A 20,223-nucleotide genomic window follows, 5' to 3' on the forward strand; every position below is an offset into this window, starting at 1 on the left:
TGCTTACAGGAGACCAACTTAGGTCCAAAACAAAAAATATTTTAAACAAGTACAATGTCTTTCGGCGTGAGCGAGAGCACGCAAGCAAACTGTCTGGAGGTGTTGCTATTGTCATCCAGATTGGTGTAGCAACCCACAAGATCAAACTTAAAACCAAATACAAAGCCGTCGCAGTCACTATCCTTCATTTTAAAACACTCGTAATATGTACCATATATCTTGAGCCACACCTAACAGTAACACTTCATGATTTAGAATCCCTTTTAGAACAGCTACCAGAGCCATATCTGCTAGTTGGTGATTTTAATGCCCACTCTGGATTTTGAGGAAGTGCACACCATGATGCAAGAGGTCATATTGCCGAGAATATTTGCAGTGTTTGTTCCTTCTTCAAATCTGCCGCCACACCACTTTATCGCTTTGTTTGCGACCCAAGACGCGACTAGATTTATCTCGATTGATCACAGCCAGGCAGAGCTGATTCTACATTGTTCCGGAATGTTCTAGTAACTTTGCACGCTTTATCTCGAAAGTTCGCTATCAGCTTTAAATTGAGCACGGCCGACAGCGCCGGGCATTCTGTTCAACAACCGCCAAGCACGCTTGTTGCTTCGCCGCCGCCGAGTGATTCAGTACATTGTGGGCGCAAGTGAGCCCAATAAACAGTTTTCTTTTAGACCTTTTGTCCGTGTTAATCGCTCCTTCAACTGCCGTCACCACTACGTGACATATGGTGGAGGTGCGGGGTAGTCTTCCATGTTCCGAATGACCCCCTTTCAAGTCGTGGCGCCAGCCCCCAGCGCTTCGCACCCAAGAACGAGCCAGCAGCTCAGCGAGCCAGCCGACGTCTCCAGGGAGAGGAGCCCGAGTTCGGGACCCTGCCAGACCGCACCAGACAGCGAAAAGACACTGCTAAGAGCACTGCAACCTCGCCAAAGATGTTGACACCGATCATACTGCAGCAGCCGCGGGTGCCGCCATCTTTCAATGGATCCCTAGGCGAAGACCCCGAAGAATGGTTGGACCAATATGAGCGTGTGGCGTAATTCAACAAGTCGGATGATGCAGCAAAAATTGGGCACGCATTTTTCTCATTGGATGGCCGCGCACGCACGTGGTACGAAAACTACGAGTCGTCACTTACGACATGGGAGCTATTCAAGAGAGAGCTATTGAAGGTATTCCCCAGTGTTGTGAGGAAAGAAAGAGCCGAATGACTCCTCGAGTCCAGGATCCAGGATCCAGCTTCCGAATGAGCCCGTCCGTGGTTACGTCGAGGAGATCAAGCGCCTATTTCGCCGCACCGACCCCGAGATGACTGAGGGGAAGAAAGTTCAGCTCTTAATGCGGGGCGTAAAAGAACAACTCTTTGGCAGCCTCGTCCGCCAGCTGCCAAAAACAGTCGAGGAATTCATTCAAGAAGCCTGCATGATTGAGAAGACCTTCGACGTCCGAGCTCGGCAGTACAATCGCCCTTCCTCTGCCTGTGCAATCCGTTCGGACACAACGGCCGCCACCAGCAACAGCATGCGGGAAGGTATCCGCGAAATCGTCCGAGAGGAGCTAGGCCGATTACTGCCATCATCCCAACAGCCACAAGCAGCGACTCTGATGGATGTGGTATGGGAAGAAGTGCAACAGGCACATGGCACCGCGACGGCCACAGAACCCCAGGCCATGACCTACGCCGCTGCAGTAAGGACTCCTCAGCCCCAACGACAACCCCTGCATCTTGTCCGACATGAACAACTTGTTCCCGAACGCCACCTCCCTGCCACCGCCCGCCCAGCCTACGATCGACGCTCAAGCCCCCGGAAATGCGACGCCTGGAGGACTTCCGACAACCGCCCGTTGTGTTTCCACTGCAGTGAGGCCGGCCATATTCTTCGTCCTGCCCATACCGACGTATCGGATCTGCCGTTAATGCCCCACGACCACGCTTTGGCCAATGTCCGCAGGAAATCGACAAGTACCTGCGTCGAGAGGAGTACACGCCGAACTGCTTTTCGCGCTCACCATCGCCGTCAACCTCGCGCTTTGCGTCGCCACACCGCAGCTACGCAGCCGCGGTACGAGGACTGTCTCCCAGCCCCCATAGGGGAAACTAAAGATAGCAACCTCTGGAGGTGAGGTTGCTCACAAGCGAAACGCCGCAGATCCTCCACCGACCACGACCCATGAAGACGCTGCACCCGCGACGCTGCATGAAAAACCTACACTCGCTGCACGACGACGCACAAAATTACAACCCCGACCACGACGCAAACTGCCTTCAAAACGACGCCGCCACCCAGAAAAACTTCGACCACATGCCCCACCCGCGACTCGCATGCACAACGAAGCCGTGAACCGACGCCGAGAGCGACACGCAATGCAAGAGCCAGGACCTTCGACTTAGAAGTGACTATCGACGGCCGGAAAGTTACCACTGTAGTCGACACAGGAGCAGATTACTCGGTGATGAATAGAACATTCGCTGCGCAGCTGAGAAGTCACAACGGCTTGGGACGGCCCACAAATTCACACCGCAGGGAACCACCTCATTACGCCATCAGGACGATGCACGGAGCAAGTGACTGTCAAAGGACATACCTACCCTGCTACCTTTGTAGTGCTACCGCAATGTTCCCCACGAAGTGAACTCGGGTATGGATTTCCTTAATGAGCATCAGGCGATCATCGACCTGCTATCCAAGCTGATCACGCTTTTGACGGACGAAGCCATCACTTCGATGAAAACTCGGGAAAATCCCGTTGCCCTGAGTGTCCTGGAGGAAGAAGTGAGCGTCCCACCCTGTTCAAGCGTTATCGTGACCGTAGGCGCCACGAAAGCCAGTAACGCTGAAGCCATCATCGAGGTGAACATGCAGTTGCTTCTAGACCGAGGAATCAGCATCGCAAGAGGCATCACGCATTTCCGCAATGGCCAGGCCAAAGTACTGCTGACTAACTTCAGTGAAGAATACCAGCACATTAACAGAGGAACGACGATTGCTTTCTTCGATGAAATATCCGACGTACGAGACTCCTTTGCCCTCTCCGACCCCTCCGAAGAAGATTTGCCTGACCAAGAGAACTCGCCCACTTTCAACATCAACCCAGCCCTGCCCCGGAACAGACAAGAACAGATCCGTAATCTGCTTCAAAGCTACAGTGAGTGTTTTTCGACATCGCCGAAGGTCCGAAAAACGCCAATTGCCAAGCATCGCATTATAACGAACCAACACGTCCGACCTCTCCGTCAAAGCCGCTACCATGTGTCACCGCGAGAACGACAAGCCATCTGGGACCAAGCCGAAGAAATGCTTCGCGACGACGTCATCCAGCCTTCAAATAGCCCTTGGGCGGCACCGGTTGTTTTAGCGAGAAAGACGGCGCACTTCGATTCTGCGTTGATTCCCGCCGCTTGAACATAACAAAGAAAAACGTCTACCCCCTCCCCCGCATCGACGACACACTGGACCGGCTCTGCAACGCCAAATATTTCTCATCGATAGACCTCAAGAGCGGCTACTGGCAAATTGAGGTCGACGCAAGAGATCGCAAGAAGTCAGCATTCATAACTCCGGATGGGCTGTTTGAGTTCAAGGTGATGCCATTTGGTCTCTGTTCTGCACCAGCGACGTTTCAGCGAGTAATGGATACAGTGCTGGCAGACCTGAAGTGGCAAATTTGTCTGGTATAGTTAGATGACGTCGTCTTCGCCTAGAACTTTTAAGAGCACCTCAAAAGACTTCAAACAGTACTTGACGCCATCAAGTCTCGCCTAACCTTGAAAGCAGAAAAGCGCCACTTTGCCTATGAAGAGCCACTGTTTCTAGGCCACATCGTTAGCAAGGAGGGAGTACGCCCAGACCCACAGAAAACAGCTGCTATTGAATACTTTCCACTGCCGGCCGATAAGAAAGCAGTGCGCAGATTTCTCGGAGTGTGCGTATATTACCGACGATTTGTGAAAAACTTTTCGCGCATCGCCGAGCCCCTGACTTAACTGACGAAGGCAGTCATGCCGTTTAAATGGGAAGCGCTGCAAGCAGAAGCCTTCAAGGAACTTCAGCGTCGTTTAAAGTCCCTGCCGATCCTCGCGCATTTCATGAAAACGCCGATACTGAAGTTCATACCGACGCAAGCAGTGTGGGCCTAGGCACCGTCCTCGTTCAAAAAAGCGATGGGCTGGAGAAAGTCATCGCATACGCTAGCCGTTCCCTTTCCAAGGCCGAGGCTAACTATTCGACAACTGAGGAGCGCCTTGCCATCATCATCTGGGCTACGCACGAAATTCCGCCCCTACCTGTACGGACGACCGTTCAAGGTGGTCAGCGATCACCACGCGCTGTGCTGGCTTGCCAATTTGAAGGACCCCTCTGGCCGACGCACTCGATGAAGTCTGCGTCTCCAGGAGTTTGACGTCATCGTCGTTTACAAGTCCGGACGCAAGCACTCTGACGCCGATTGCCTCTCACGAGCCCCTGTAGATACACCACCGCCAGACGACAATGAGGACGCCTTCCTGGGACCCATCAGCCCCAGCTCTTTCGCTGAGCAGCAACGTTCGGACCCCGACCTAAAATGCCTCATCGAGTACTTGGAAGGCAAGGTTTCTTCACCCCCGTTTCATTCAAGCGAGGACCGTCTTCCTTCTGTGTGCAGAATGAGGTCCTCGTGAAGAACTTTGCAGCGAGCAAAACAGCCTACCTCCTTGTTGTACCTGCTTGTCTCCGTGAAGAAGTTCTAGAGGCTTCACACGACGAGCCGGCAGCTAGACATCTAGGGTTTACTCGCACCCTCCACCGCATTCAAGACAAGTATTACTGGCCCCGACTGTCTGCCGATGTCGGAAAAACCTGCCGAGATTGTCAGCGACGAAAGACCCCTCCCACACGACCAGCAGGATTTCTGAACCCCACTGAACCTCCCTCAAGGCCCTTTCAGCAGATCGGCATGGACTTGCTTGGCCCTTTTCCAACGTTAACGTCTGGAAATAAGTGGATCATTATAGTGACCGACTACCTGACCCACTACGCCGAGAGGAAAGCCCTACCGAACGGAACAGCAGAAGAAGTTGCCAAATTTTTTGTGGAGTGCATTCTTCTTTGACACGGCGCCCCCGGTGTGCTCATCACGGACAGAGGAACAGCATTCACGGCAGAATTAACGCAAGCCATCCTGCGTTACAGCCAAACCAGCCACCGGAGGAGTACTGCATACCATCCGCAGACCAACGGACTGACCGAGCGCCTGAACAAAACCATCGGCGATATGCTCGCCATGTATGTCAATGCCGAACACAAAACCTGGGATGTCATCCTGCCTTACGTCGTTTTCGCCTACAGCACCACAGTGTAGGAGACCACCCAGATGACGCCTTTTAGGCTCGTCCATGGCAGAGAGGCCACAACCACGCTAGACGCCATGCTGCCCAACGATACAGAAGAAGAGAACGTCGACGTTGCCGCCTACCTTCAAGGCGAAGAAGCTCGAAGGCTTGCCCGATTACGGATCAAATATCAGCAGCGGTCCGACACTAGACGCTGCAACCTATGAAGACGCAACGCGGAATACAAGCCAGGAGACCAAGGCTGGGTTTTGATGCCCATTTTCCGCCGTGGATTGAGTGAAAAGCTTTTGAGCCGCTATTTCGGCCCGTACAAGGTTCTTCGTCGGCTAAGTAAACTGGATTATGAAGTCATCCCCGACGCAATGACTGCATCCCAGCGATGCCACGTACGACCAGAAGTTGTCCATGTAGTCCGTCTGAAGCCGTATTATGCAATAAAATAAAATAAAATAAAAGTTGTCAACTGCAATAAAATAATTGAAATGCTTTAAGTATGTAGAAATATATGAGGTTCAGCTTGATATGTTCATGCTGTTATTGTTTTCAAATTGCATTTCATTGCACCTAGTTATGAAAGAACACACAGCCCAATTTTTGTAGATAAGGTAAAACAAATAATGCAAATCGAAATGGAGAAACAAAAGCCCTCTGCTAATGCTGCTAAAGCTGAGCGTTAGCACAAGGCTGATAAAAGGTAGGAGATATAACTGAGCACATACCTGAACATTGATGGAAAAATATCCTTTTCTGTTCCGGAACACCTTGGCGTCCTTGCCCCAGGGAATCTTTATGCAGACGTGAGTGTAATCCAAGCACCCCTTTCCAGATCCCTCTTACCACTTCATACCTATTGTAAATCCACAGTGCCCTATTTTTCATGACAGCTTTAGTCATTACATATTTTTCATGCTCTGTCAGATACTCAGCACCATTATTTATCCAAACCCCAAAATACTTGTACTAATCCACTACTTCTAGCGTGAACTTCTGTATTCTATATGCTCACCACCCTCATCATTAAATATCACGACTGCAGATTTTTCCTTACTAAACTTGAAACCTAATCCATCTCCTTTTGTACCACAAATGTCTATCAACTTCTGAAAATCTTCCTTGTCAGCCATTAGCACTATATCATCTGCGTACATTAGTCTTGGTAATGACTGTTTAGTCCATTCTCCTTGCTTGAAAAAAGAAAGGTTGAAGCCTAGTCCGTTAGCTCCTCTCTGGTTTGGTCTCTAACTCTTGCAGGTATAATATGAACAACAGATTAAGGAGACAGAGGAGATCCTTGCCTAAGCCTCCGCTGTATATCTATAGGCTCTGATATTTTTTTTCCCATTTTATAAGCACTCTGTTAGCTTTATATATATCTTTTAGAAGATTAATTACTCCATCTTCCACACCAAATGTGCACAGTATGTCCTACAAATACTCTTGAATAACATTGTCGTAGGCTTCCCTAATATCCAGAGATGCTAGCCATAGGGGGCTGTGTTCCTTTTCAGCAATCTCTATACACTGCGTCAACGAAAATGGATTGTCCTCCAACCTCCTTTGATTCCGGAACGCATTTTGTAGTTCCTCTAGCACCCCCTCGTTCTCCACCCAAGCCTGCAATCTGTCCTTTATAATCTGCATCACCACACTGTAAACCGCAGATGTCACTGTTATGGGACAGTAGTTACTTAAATCAGCTTTGTCACCCTTTCCCTTATATATCATATCATGTTCATACTACTTAATCGCCATTCATCGGGGACTTTCCCATCCACTATCATTTTATTCACTGCCTGTATTAATGTTTGCTTGGATTTTGGCCCTAGCTTCTTTATTAACATAATCGGAATAGCATCTGGTCCTGTTGATGCGCCACTAAGAACCTTCTTCTCTGCCCTTTCCCACTCTTTGCTCAAGTGAAGCTATTGCAGTAACCGGTCTATCCTCCTTCAATAAATTATGTGCAACATTTCTTTCTTTAAATTTTTCTGTCATCCTTGTTCCTATGTGTTTTATCGCTGCATCCCCTTCTAGTCGAATGCCCTGATCTGTAAAAATAAAGCTTTGCTCTAGCCTAGTCTTATTACTCATTGCATTTAATGTTCGCAGAATTTTTGAGCTGCTTTTCTATCCTTTTTGTTTACTTTTGACATCCATTGGGTACCCTTTCTTCTAATTCTCTCATTAATGGAATAGGATGCTTCAATTCTACACTTTATGAAGGTATCTCATTTTCTGTCTACTTCAACTTCTGGTTCCCCCATCTTCTTGGAATGTCTATGTTCCCTGGACGCTTCCTGACATCTATCGCCCTCTTGACCTCGTCATCCCACCAACTTTTGGGTTTGCGTCTTTTCTTTTTAGCTTTACTCGCACCTTCGCTAGCTCTAGCTCCAGTAATCGAGTTAATTTGGTGTAAGTCCATTCTGTCTCATTATCCTCAAAAATTATTTTCTCAATTTGTTTGGCTGCTGCTCCCAATTGCTTTTCTGAGTAAAAATTCCCCTCCGATTGTTCATCTCGCTTCAGTCCTGCATTGGTTTATCTTCTGAAACTCAACTTTATACGCTTGTGGTCACTACCTAGACTTCTGGAACCATGTTCATCTATGCTCATTACGCCTAATCTATTATACATCCTCTCTAACATTAGTGCATAATCTGTCGTCGAGTGCAGACTCCCTGCGTGCTATGTTATGAGCCCTTCACACTTCTCGGTACTGTTGCATACAACTAAATCATGCTTGTCACACATGTCCTGCAGCATGCTTCCTGTTGAATCTATGTACCCATCCAGGTTTTCTATATGTGCGTTCATGTCGTCTAATATAATTATCTCGCCCTGTCCTCCTAGCTCACCAATGTCGCTTGCAATACATTCTAACATTTTCCTGTTTTCCTGTTTGGCATTAGCTCCTGTCCACAGGTATACAAAGCCAAGGAGTGTTTGCTCCCCTGCCACTTTTCCTTTTAGCCATAAATGTTCCTTGCATCCCAGTTTAACCCTTCGAAAATTCATACTTGTATGAATGAATGCCCCAATTTCACCCCCCCCCTTCTGCTGCCCTCTGTTCAATTGCAATATTCCCATGCGTAGTCTGGGTTACAGGGTGGTTGCTCCACGTCTCGAAGAAGCGTTTCCACTAAACCATATACCATTAATTCCTCATGCCTTAACTGTTCTATTTCCTCCCATTTCAGTCTGTTCCTGCCACCTTGCAAGTTAATGAAACCTATATCTGAATTAACTTGGCCCTGGCGCTTGTGTCTATTTCTTCTCCAATGGTTCCATCGTCCCTTTTATCTTGGTTATTCCTTCTTACACTGGTACCCTCAGAGCTCTGGGTCCCCCCAAAAAGTTGTTTCCTGGCGACCTATCCTACTACCCGGTGTGAAGGGCCACATACGGGAGGCCCAGGCATTGCTGAAAAGAACTAACCCGGTGACCAGTGCCCAAGAAATTTTGCCTGCCTTCAAATTTATCGACCCAGACATGTCGGCGAAGACGGTGGTGGGGAATGCGGCGGGCGATGCAGAAGACACGTGCAAAGACAGCCTTACGGCTAAAGAGGAGAGGCTGCGAGCGGTGCCCAACGCAGACGCAGTCTTCCCTGCGGTTTGTGCGGTGCTCCCACCCCACCGGCGTGCAGAAGAGTTCGTTTGTGCATTTGTGTGTGCAGGCCGACAGGTGACCTTACTAGCAGCGGACACGACAGGCTGCATAGCGGCTCGAGGTGGCAGAGGAGGTCGGCGGCTGGCACCAGACGGGCTGCTGGCACAGGAGGCGAGACTGACTGCAGAGAAGCGTTGCCCTCCGAGGGACACCTGATCCCCTTCGACCCATCCCCAACGAGGCCATCGGCCTTCCCGTCGTAACGGCCACGGGTTCCTAGAACCTTCGCGGGTGCCCTTGGTGAGCAGCGACGGCGAAAAACCAATGGGCGAAGATTACCCAGAGAGAGAGAGGGAATCTCCGGAGAGACGCGGCGGGTGGCAGCAGAGACAAAGGAAAGGATTCAAGCAGACACGGGCGAGGCAAACAGACGCAAGATTGCGCTGGTCTATAGTCAGCGAAGCCGGACCTCAGGGACCGTAGCGAACGGACCGCCAGCCGAAACGCCCAAGAGGCCTGTGGCCTCGACCCGTCAGAGCACCGCCAGCTGAAACGGCCAAGTGTCCTGCGGCCTCGACCCATCACAGCAACGCCAGCCGAGACGCCGGGAAGAAAGACAGACTACAGGAGAGCCGAAGCAGCCGCGGCCCGCCGACGCGAGACGATTGGAGTGGAGCCCCGATCTACCGGAGCGCCAACCAGGAGCTCCTAAAAGCCAGCGGTGAGCGGACCACCAGTTTCGCCTTCAGGCAGAGAAATAAATAATGTTTTGCCACGTTACCGCCTTGTTGGCTCAATTCTCCTCGCTTCAGCAGGACTCGCAGATAGCAACATATTAGGTTGCTTTGTGACGGACCCCCCCGGAAGGCGGGAACATCACAAGCGGTGGCAGCGGTGGGATTTTGCTGAAGTTGTGGTGCGCGACATTTACCCTTGCACACGAGGAGAAAGGGGCCAACATGTTGCAACTGCAATCACAGAATGCTCACGACGGAACGTTGGGAGCTAGTGCACTAATGCTGGGCGGTATAATTCCGACATTCACAGGGGACGACACGGGTCCCAAAATCAGAGACTTTCTTCAAATTTTAGAACGGGTGGCGAACTTGTGAGGATGGCAGGAAAAACAAACGATTGGGATGGCGCGGTGCAAAACGGTCGCGACGGCTCAGGATTTCGCATGGAGAGATGAGGAGGTGGCTAGCGCTGCCACATACAAATCTTTCAAAGCGCTCGCATTGAAGCATTTTGATAACGAACCGGCGAGCACAAAAGTCGAAAAGTTCTTGAACGCGCGCGAGAACTTTAGTGAAGATGTACGCTTTTTTGTGAGCCATTTGGAGAGACTTGGGGTGGAGACCTTGAGGGACGTTGATGGCGAGGACACGTCGAAGAAAAGTGCAAGGCACGAGATCTTAAATGAACAACTTCTCTCCCAATTCCTTACTGGCTTTCGTGACCCAGACCGGCAGTTCGCTCTGCCGTGAGACCCCAAAAACTTCCGACGCTGTAGAAGTGACGGCCAGGGAGGAGGAAATTGAGAAGACTTCCCGTACACGCGCTGCGTGTGTCAGGCAGCTTGAAGGCTCGGGGAAGCAGGGCGGACTTGGCTTGCGTTTGGAACGCCTAGAAATACCCCTAGAGGAAAGCCTCCAAATACGCAGCCAGCCCGAATCGAATGGTGAGCCCCGCCAGCACGATAACTTCGGTGTTTGCTTTTCTTGCCGCAGGCAGGGACATTTCGCTCGCTTCTGTCGGACACGTCAGGCGCCCCGCCCCGCTGGTCCAGGCAAGGGTAGAGGACCCAGTTTAATAACTGTCGCAACGAGGACCAGACGGCACCAAAGATGCAGGAAAACTGAGTAAGGCCTCCGTCGTCAACCAGGGCGAACAGGGGCAGTGCGAAGCAGTTGTGAATCTGTGCCGGGAGACTGGCCCGATAGTCGAGTGCAAGGTTTCAGGCAGCTCTGTGAAGTGTCTAGTGGACACAGGTTCCAGTCAGCCTGTTAAAGCGCAGCGCACTGACAGGTATAAACTCAAACTGGGAGAATGTCTTCGAAAGGTGCGAGAGCCAGGTAACCCTTATCGGCATCACCGGAGACCACATAGGCACGTTCAGCGTCTACCGCGTACCTTTGGCACTTGGAAGCCACTCGTTCATTAGCAGTTTTTTTGTGTGCGACGACAGTGTCATGCTGCCTGTGACCGGCATCATCGGACAGTACATTTTAAGAGACCAACGGATCGACATTTTCTTCAGCCAGGGCATGGTTCGTGTAGCCGGAGCTTATATCCCGATCAATAACTGGGCGCGCGGTGGGTCCGTGATACGGGAAAATGCGTGCAGTGGGCCCGAAGGGTGCATATCAGTCGCGCTGATCGAGACTACAGTGCTTCCAGCGATGAGCGAGCGCCTTCCGGCCTGTAGACCTTTGTCGCCCGTATCAAGCGGAAAGATGAAGGTGATAGAGGTGTCTCGACTGGAGGTAAATGGACTTGTGGGAGCGCCCGCCCTAATTACAACACACGAAGATGAGGCTATCCCCGTCAGGGTGGCCAACCTAACCGTTCAGGACATAGGCCTCGGGAAAAACAAGCTACTCAAAGACTTGGTAGACATGGAGGTGGACGATCCGATGCTAAACGTTAACTCTAAAGAAACAGCAGGTGCGCGGCATAACCTGCTGAGGATGTTTGAGCTCTCGCACATTGAGGAACCACAGAGGATCAAAATCGAAAGTCTGATTTTTGATAATAGCTCAATATTCTCAATCAGCAGAACCGACCTCGGGCTTTGCCAGGCCATTAAGCAGCGGATACCCACTGGGGACGCTCGCCGTCTACCGTCGAGCCTATAGGATCCCTTTTGCAAAAAAGGGGGAGAGAGAAACACAGAAGACTTGCTTAGGGATGGTGTCATCGAGCATTCTGGGTCACCGTGGTGCGCACCAGCCTTACTGATGGTGAAGCCCGATGGAAGCTACCGTTTCGTGGTGGACTATAGAGACCTTAATAAGGTCACTAGGGTGGACCCCTATCCGTTGCCAAACATCCACGAGACCCTGTCGCAGCTCGCCGAAAGCGAAGTATTTCACTGTTGTGGACATGGCGAGTGGATACTGGCAGATAGAGATGGATCCCTGAGACCAAGAAAAAACAGCTTTCAACACTCCTTTCGGGCACTACGAATGGAGCCGTATGCCGATGGGACTCGTAAACTGAGCGGCAGTATGGCAGAGAATGGCTGACGTCATACTCGCTGGGCTACTGGGCAAGGTTTGTCATGTGTACCTCGATGACATCATTACTTACCGCAAGTTTTTTGAGAGCCACTTGCGAGATATGAAGCAAGTGTTCAGTCTTATAAGCGAGGTGGACCTTAAGCTGAAACCGGCCAAGTGCTAGTTCTTGAAACCACAGGTTAAGTACCTGGGACATGTTTCGGCCACAGGCGTCCGGCCTGATCCAGAGAAGTTGGAGTGCGTGAGGAGTTTTCCGCGACCGAAGAGCAAAACCGAAGTCCGCCAGTTCCTTGGTCTTGTTACCTATTATAGGCGTCACATTCCCAATTCCGCTGCAGTAGCCTGGCCACTGACTGCACTAACGAGCAAACAACCTTTTCTGTGGTCTTCTCAGGCTGAGAGAGCTTGTCAGGAACTAAAGGACAAACTTGTGGAAGCACCTGTTCTTCACTTCCCAGATTTCAGCCAACCATTCATACTAGCCACTGATGCATCTAAGCATGTCCTCGGCGCAGTCTTGTCACAGATGCATGACGGTGAGGAACATCCGGTAGCTTACGCGAGTAGACAGCTTAACGCGGCTGAGCAGAACTACGGTGCAACCGAGCACGAGTGCCTGGCAGTGTTGTTACCTCTTCGGACACCCTTTCAAAATTATTACTGACTGTCAACCGCTGGAGTGGCTAATGAATAATGAATGTCAGAGACCCGAACTCTAGACTGGCTCGTTGGAACCTGCTGCTACAGGAATATAGCTTTGAAGTCCTTCATTGCCCGGGGAAGACAAATCAGAACGCTGATGTGCTCAGCCGTAACTCGCGTAAGCGAGTTTTTCCCCTCGGTGGAGCGGGCTCATCTACACGATGAGCAGAAAGTGGACCCGTCAATTAGGAAAATTGTAGATGAGTGTGAGAACTCGGAGGGAGAGGAAGCTGGCCGATATTGTCTGGATCAGCAGGGTATTCTAAGGTTCAAGGAGAGGGCACACGACACGGGTTGGAGCGTTGTTCTGTCCTCTATGAGAGGGGAAATCCTGCGGCTGCATCACGACATACCCAGCGCAGGCCACCTAGACTTCCGAAAAACCCGTCAGAGGGTCAGCAAAAGGTATTTCTGGCCTGGCATGAGGAAGGACATCGCTCAGTATTGTAGGAATTGCGAATCCTGCATGCTTTGAAAAATCTCGAAAGTAAAGAATCCCGCTCCACTGCAAGTTTTTCAGGACGTACACAGACCAAGAGGACTGCCATGGATATCGTAGGGCCTTTGCCGAGCACAACTTCCGGCAAGCACTACACTTTCGTATTTGTGGATCACCTGACGCGGTATGCAGAAACGTTTTCTCTGGAGAACCAGAAGGCTGACACTGTGGCGAAGGCATTTGTCGAAGGGGTGGTATTGCGTCACGGAGTTCCTTCACAGCTACTCACTGACCAAGGGACTAATTTCACTGGAAAGCTGATGCAAACTGTTTACCGCTTGCTGGGCATCAAAAAACTCCAGATGACAGCCTACCACCCTGAATGCAACGGGGCCGTCGAGAGGTTGAACCAGATCCTTTCGCACTATGTGCATAGGGATCAGCGTGATTGGGATCATTGGCTGCCATTCGCAACATCGGCATACAATTCTTCCGTGCACGATGGAGCTCAGGAAAGCCCCTTCCTTCTACTTTACAGGAGGCAACCAGTGCTCCCCGGGGCCACATATGAGGAACCGAAAGGCCACTATGGCACCTTAGACGACTACCGGGCTGAGCTCGCGCAGATTGAATGACGCACACAAGACAGCAAGAGAGGCCCTCCGGTCAGCCGCAGAGTCACAAGTAAGGCGTCTGAAAAGCGCTAGCAGGAAGGCAGATTTCAAGACAAGCGATAGAGTATCTGCGTGCTGGTGTCCCAACAAAGGGGCTCGCGAGAAAGCTGTCGCCACAGTGGGTCAGACCATATCGAATAGTGGAAAGCCTGTCCAACGTGACCGCTCGCAACTGCCACACCCAGTCTAGAGGCGAGAAGATAGTCCATGTTAATAGGCTGCGTCATACCGGAGGTGCCGAAGCCTCCCCCAGTGCGCTAGGAAGTTTGGCGCGACCACGCCTGACGGTGAATTCCGGGTCTCCACCACTCGATGTCTCTGAAAATGGTTTGCAGAGCGTCCCACCAGAGGTATAGTTCGAGCTCGCCAATCAAGATGAGACTCGCGCTTCGATGATACCTCCGACAGCCCACGACTACGCCCCAAGGAGTCGTGGACCGCCTATATACCCTCCATAATCACTTATAAACACTCTAATACGTTTTGGCAATCTAGCACATTCCTACGAGCTGCTGCCATTATTTTTTTTTTTTGCATGCTAATAGAATGGGAAGAGCGGTTCCTTTTAACTGCTCCCGTGGCTTTTCTGTGGTTGCGTGTTTTACATGAAGGGCAGAGTTGTCCGCACTGTGAAATTTACTCTGCCTGGGGGGATTGAGGGTCCGCCCACATTGTGCCGTACCATGCAACTGGTGCCACTTGTGTGCGAGGACGATGTTTAGTGGTTTTGCCGTACTCGCACTGTGACTGCGGCTAAAAGACTGAGTTGCGAACTTTACTACGTACTGCCGGTTGTGAAAGTGAGATGTCCACGAATTTTTCGTAGCAAATTTCTTTCTAAGAAGAGGGGGTTGTGAAGGGCCGCATACGGGAGGCCCAGGCATTGCTGAAAAGAACTAACCCGGCGACCAGTGCCCAAGAAATTCTGCCTGCCTTCAAATTTATCGACCCAGACATGTCTGCGAAGACGGTGGTGGGGAATGCAGCGGGCGATGAAGAAGACAGACATGCAAAGACAGCCGGATGGCTAAAGAGGAGAGGCTGCGTGCGGTGCTTAACGCAGCCGCAGTCTTCCCTGCGGTTTGTGCAGTGCTCCACCCCCCCCCCCCCCCTCCTGGCCCCACCGGCGCGCAGACAAGTTTGTGCGTTTGTGTATGCGGGCGGGCCGAAAGGCAACCTTACTAGCAGCGGACACGACAGGCTGCATAACAGCTCAAGGTGACGGAGGAGGTCGGCGGCTGGCACCAGACGGGCTACCGGCAGAGGAGGCGAGACTGACTGCAGAGAACCGTTGCCCTCCGAGGGACACCTGATCCCCTTCGACCCATCCCCAACGAGGCCATCGGCCTTCCCGTCGTAACAGCCACGGGTTCCTAGAACCTTGGCGGGTGCCCTTGGTGAGCAGCGACGGCGAAAAACCAATGGGCGAAGATTACCCAGAGAGGGGGGGGGAATCTCTGGAGAGACGCGGCGGTTGGCAGCGGAGACAAAGGAAAGGAGTCAAACAGAGACGGGCGAGGCGAACAGACGCAAGATCGCGATAGTCTATAATCAGCGAAGCCGGACCTCCGGGACCATAGCAAACTGACTGCAAGCCGAAACACCGAAGAGTCCTGTGGCCTCGACCCATCACAGCACCGCCAGCCGAAACGCCCAAGAGTCCTGCGGCCTCAACCCATCACAGTACCGCCAGCCGAGACGGCGGGAAGAGAGGCAGACCACAGGAGAGCCATAGCAGCTGCGGCCCGCCAACGCGAGACGATTGGAGTGGAGCCCCGATCTACAGGAGCGACAGCCAGGGGCTCCTAAAAGCCAGCAGTGAGCAGACCACCAGTTTCACCTTCAGGCAGTGAAATAATGTTTTGCCGGGTTACCGCCTTGTTAGCTCAATTCTCCTCACTTCAGCACGACCCGTAGATAGCAACCAATTAAGTTGCTTTTTGACTGACCCCCCCTCCCCGGAAGGAGGGAACGTCACACCGCCCTCTTGCCAGTGGCACCACCGTAGTGAATGCCATCCTGTGCAAAAGGGTGGGGCCTGATCTCGTACACTTCCCTGTTAACTTCCATTACCTCTTATCTTAGTCGTCGACACATTAACCAAATTACACGGTTAGCCTCAACGACCCTCTTTTCCGTTTCGCTAGCCTGCCTCTGGACCTCTGGGATTGAGCATATGGTCACATGCACACACTCAGAGGCCTCTCTAAGCCTACGCATCCCCACTTCTAACTGCTTCTCGAGATTCTGGCTCCTCCCCTTCAGCACATCGTTGGGACCAGCATGGATAACGACAAGGTGTTCGCCATCCATGCTGCCCCTCACCACCTCGTGGGTTTTGGCCATTGCATCTACCATGCACTTCCCTGACTGGGCCTCCACCTGCACCCGCCTGTCCGCCTTCACTGTCGTCAAACGCCTCCCTCAACCCTCGCTATGTTCGAGTCCCCGACCACCAGTACTCTCTTGCGCTAAAACCATTCGCTTCATGACTGCGACTGTTGCCCTCCGGATCGCACTAGCTGTATCTCCCGCCGCCGTACGCTACTGTCGTGAGTCTCCGTGCCCGTTTTTACCTCTCTCTCTTCCCCACTCAATGCTCGCTGCGCTACAGCACTGTAGGATCGACGAGCCTCGTCCTCCACCTGACACTTCTCCGAACTGGGGTGCCCAGCGGCCGCGACCTGAGCGCTTCAACCTATTTTTCTAGCTGGGTCCGCTTTTCCCGCTTTTCTTTCATCTCGCCCACAATTCGCTTCAACAGGGCGGCATTATCCTCCTCCGTTTTAATCAAATCGGCGACCTGAGCTTCCAGCTTAATCCGTGCCTCTCGTTCTACCTTCAGGTCCGCGCTAAGTGCATTAAACTCACCTTCCCATTCCCCTTTTAACGTATGAACGGCGTCCTCAAACCGCTTACACATCTTACACGCGAAGCTAGCCTCATCCGCCTCGGCTAAGCTCCTGAACCCAGCCTCATCTAAATAACACCAGCGGTCGCACTCCTGGCACCGCACTAACTCCCTGTCCCCGTCCACCTTGACTTTCCTAGCTTGCCGACCGATGAAGATGAGCTGCTGCGCCGCACCTCTCAAGCAACGGCGCATCTCTTTTTGACGTTCCGTAAAGTAGCAGGCACACAAAGTACAGAGGAGGCCGTGAGGCCTCTTTTTTTCCTAACAGCTCCAATTAAACTAACCCTTCTTCAGTTAGAAGTATACAGCAGGCGTTGACCAAAAATGTCCCTGCTGCGGTACAACTCGACGCTAGTATTCTTATAAGAGGGAAACGCTCGTTGTCGAAGCAAGCAAAGCAACACGCGAATCCATGCACGCTCACAACACCAACTGTCTCCGCCACCAAAATACGTTGGCAACTGCACACTGTGCTTTTCGCGCTTAGCGTGCCGTACACTGCGTACTCACGTGCTTCAGGGGTCAAACTCGGTTTCGTGACAACGACGTGAAGTGTGGACAGCAGCGGCCGAGTCCAGTCACGTCTTGCAGCTGCGCACCAGCGTGTTCACAATGCGTCCGGCTACGAGATGCTTGATTTGGCTTCTTCAGGAAAGCATATCGAACAGCCACATCTCAGCGATATCAGCTAAGCGCACCTGTAAAGCGACTCAGAAACATTTCGGCGTCACAAGCGCGAAAGGCATTCACAAAGGAAACACGTGGAAACGCTTACGACCATAGAGTTTCTAACTACGCTTGCGACCTTGCGACCCTCGTGGCTTTTGCTTACAAATATCACTTGACGTTGGCCTAGCGGTACATAATTTTATAAATAAACTAAATTTTTTATGAACAAATGCGAATAACTTTTTTCTAAACAGCAATTTTTCATTGCCCTGGACGGATACGCACATGAAAGCTGGCGGCTTTTGAACGCCCGAGGCATGCTGGGAAGATAGCAAACGAATTGACGTCTATTGGCTTGTTGACTGTGCTGTGGATTGGATATTTTTGGTCTCAGTTTCGTTTTAATCACTGTAGGTTTGCTGATGTTTTGTGTGCTTTGTTTTTGTGTACTGCGATTCCGCAAGCAGTTCATTTCATATCCGAAGCATCTGAAGGCGCATGACCCGAAGTGAGCTGAGCACAGTGTCTGGTGCTTGCTAGGGCTAAATACCGCTTGCCCCCTTACTGGGAGCCATTTATATGCAGCAAGCTGGGTTTAGCTCAGCGCGAACCTGTGCTACCTGTGCATTGAACTATGAAAGAAGGGAACAAGTTTTTTTGTGCAAGTGAACCACTGATCTCTACTAGGTGGCTGGATGCCGCATTCCCGCTTTCCGAAATGGGCGAAAGGGAAGCCACCGGAAGTTCGGAGGCATGTCCCGAAAGTTCGGTGTCTGCTGTGTATTTCAATGCAAAAAGTCGCGTCTTTCGCCCATCCGTTCTCAGTTTTTCGCGTTGTTTTCGTGTAACGTCTACTGTAATATCAAAGTAATAAGCGAGCTCAAAGCGAGAAATGTGTGCATTGTTTGGGGAACCCTGTAATTTCAGAGAAACCGAAGAAAAAAGGCATGCAGGTCTCACCAAGCTGCAGCAAATAGGTACGTGCATTGAACAGTATTTTCTGATCTGGTTCTTGTCTTCCGAGCGTAATTAGGACAAGTAGTGGAATGACGATGAGTCTAGGTCATCTTAAAAAAGGCAACGGCGCGAAAATCCTGACACTCGACTCGTTATACAGCTACCGCTGTTTAAGTTTCGGTTTTCTGGCGGTTTTATTTGCGGAGTCCACATTATAAACTAGTGTTGCACCCGTATTGCGTTCAGTGTGCTTTCCCGATGACACCAGTTTTCAGCACGCGATGATACCACTCCGCAGAGCGATGACAGTACTACCATAATAGTACTTTTCCGAGCGGCACCATATAGTATTGACACTATAGAGTTTGTTACTGTACTATGTTAATAGTCAGAAACTCTATGGTTGACACCGGCGTTCTCAGACAGTTTCAGTTGCTCAGCCCCGCTCGGGAGGTGGCCACAGTTAGGTTCACTGGATGAGAAAATTATCTAGTGATTCTAGCTGCAGCGGCTGTCGCAGGAACTAGTGGCGCTGTGGTTGAGCTTTTCTACATCGTCTGCTGTTGCGGTTGTTCCGTTCGCAGCAGTAACGACAAGCTGTTCGGATTTTCAGGCTGGTTTTTGTGTGAGTGGTGCTCGCAGTGATTGTTAAAACTTCGCTGTGATGAGATTTGGGCACTTGGTGACTTTAAGCGAGTGTTGCACATGTCATTCTGCTTTGCGCACGGCTGCACAATTGGACAGAAACGACGCCATTGTTCATTATTTTTTTCATACCGCGGGAGCAAACAAAATGCGCCACAACAGCAGCTGCCTCGCACGTGTAATGTACAGGGGTGTCATTTTGAGGGTGACGATTATTATCAAGGGCTACAAGCAGGTTGTAAACGTGAGAGAGGTGCTAATATTTTGCTGAAACTGAGCGGTGCCGTTCCCGTGCAATAGTGAAATCGAATATATATATATATATATATATATATATATATATATATATATATATATATATATATATATATATATATATATATATATATATATATATATATATATATATATATATATATATATATATATATATATATATAGTGGAAGCAGTCAGGATTGCTCAATGGGCCAGTGAAAACTTGCACCATGAAAAGGTCACAACTGGTACGATTATCTTCGTTTATTCAACGGTTTCAGACGGTGGACCGTCCTTCATCAGGGTGTTAGTCGAAAACAAAAGATATCCCAGGACATGTTTAAAGCAATGAAGCCGGTCAAACCAGTCCCCGGGCGCTTCTACCTCCTCCCGAAAATTCATAAACTAAACCGTCCTGGTCGTCCCATTGTCTCAAGTAATGGCACACTCACCGAAAAAATTTCTGTCGTTCTCGACTTTCTATTCAAGGACATTATACCAACTATCCCCGCCTACGTTCAAGACACTAATCACTTCCTCAGAGTGGTGTCTAACAGTGAAATTCCCGATGAGAGCTTATTAGTCACAATGGACGTGACGTCTTTATATACAAATATCCCCCACTCAGACGGCATACGCGCGGCGGTGGATGCATACCTGCGGTAGGATCCTCCAGTTCACCTGGATGGGGAAACTATCGCAACTATTCTGAGTTTAGTACTAAATTGCAACCACTTTCAATTTGAGGGAAGGCACTTTCTTCAGGTGAACGGTA

General features: G+C 50.7%; 1 protein-coding gene across 3 annotated transcripts in view; it reads right to left on the bottom strand.

Moving 5' to 3' along the window:
- LOC144132733 (uncharacterized) overlaps positions 1-17,896 on the bottom strand; it is a 125,962-nt gene extending 108,066 nt beyond the window's left edge. For all 3 annotated transcript variants that reach the window (XR_013314921.1, XM_077665344.1, XM_077665345.1), the window contains exon 1: positions 17,432-17,896. The gene's annotated coding sequence lies outside the window, so the exon portion shown is untranslated. The remainder of the gene's footprint in view (positions 1-17,431) is intronic.
- Positions 17,897-20,223: the final 2,327 nt, after the last annotated feature.

This window comes from Amblyomma americanum, chromosome 5 (genome assembly GCF_052857255.1).
Source record: "Amblyomma americanum isolate KBUSLIRL-KWMA chromosome 5, ASM5285725v1, whole genome shotgun sequence".
Taxonomy (NCBI): domain Eukaryota; kingdom Metazoa; phylum Arthropoda; class Arachnida; order Ixodida; family Ixodidae; genus Amblyomma; species Amblyomma americanum.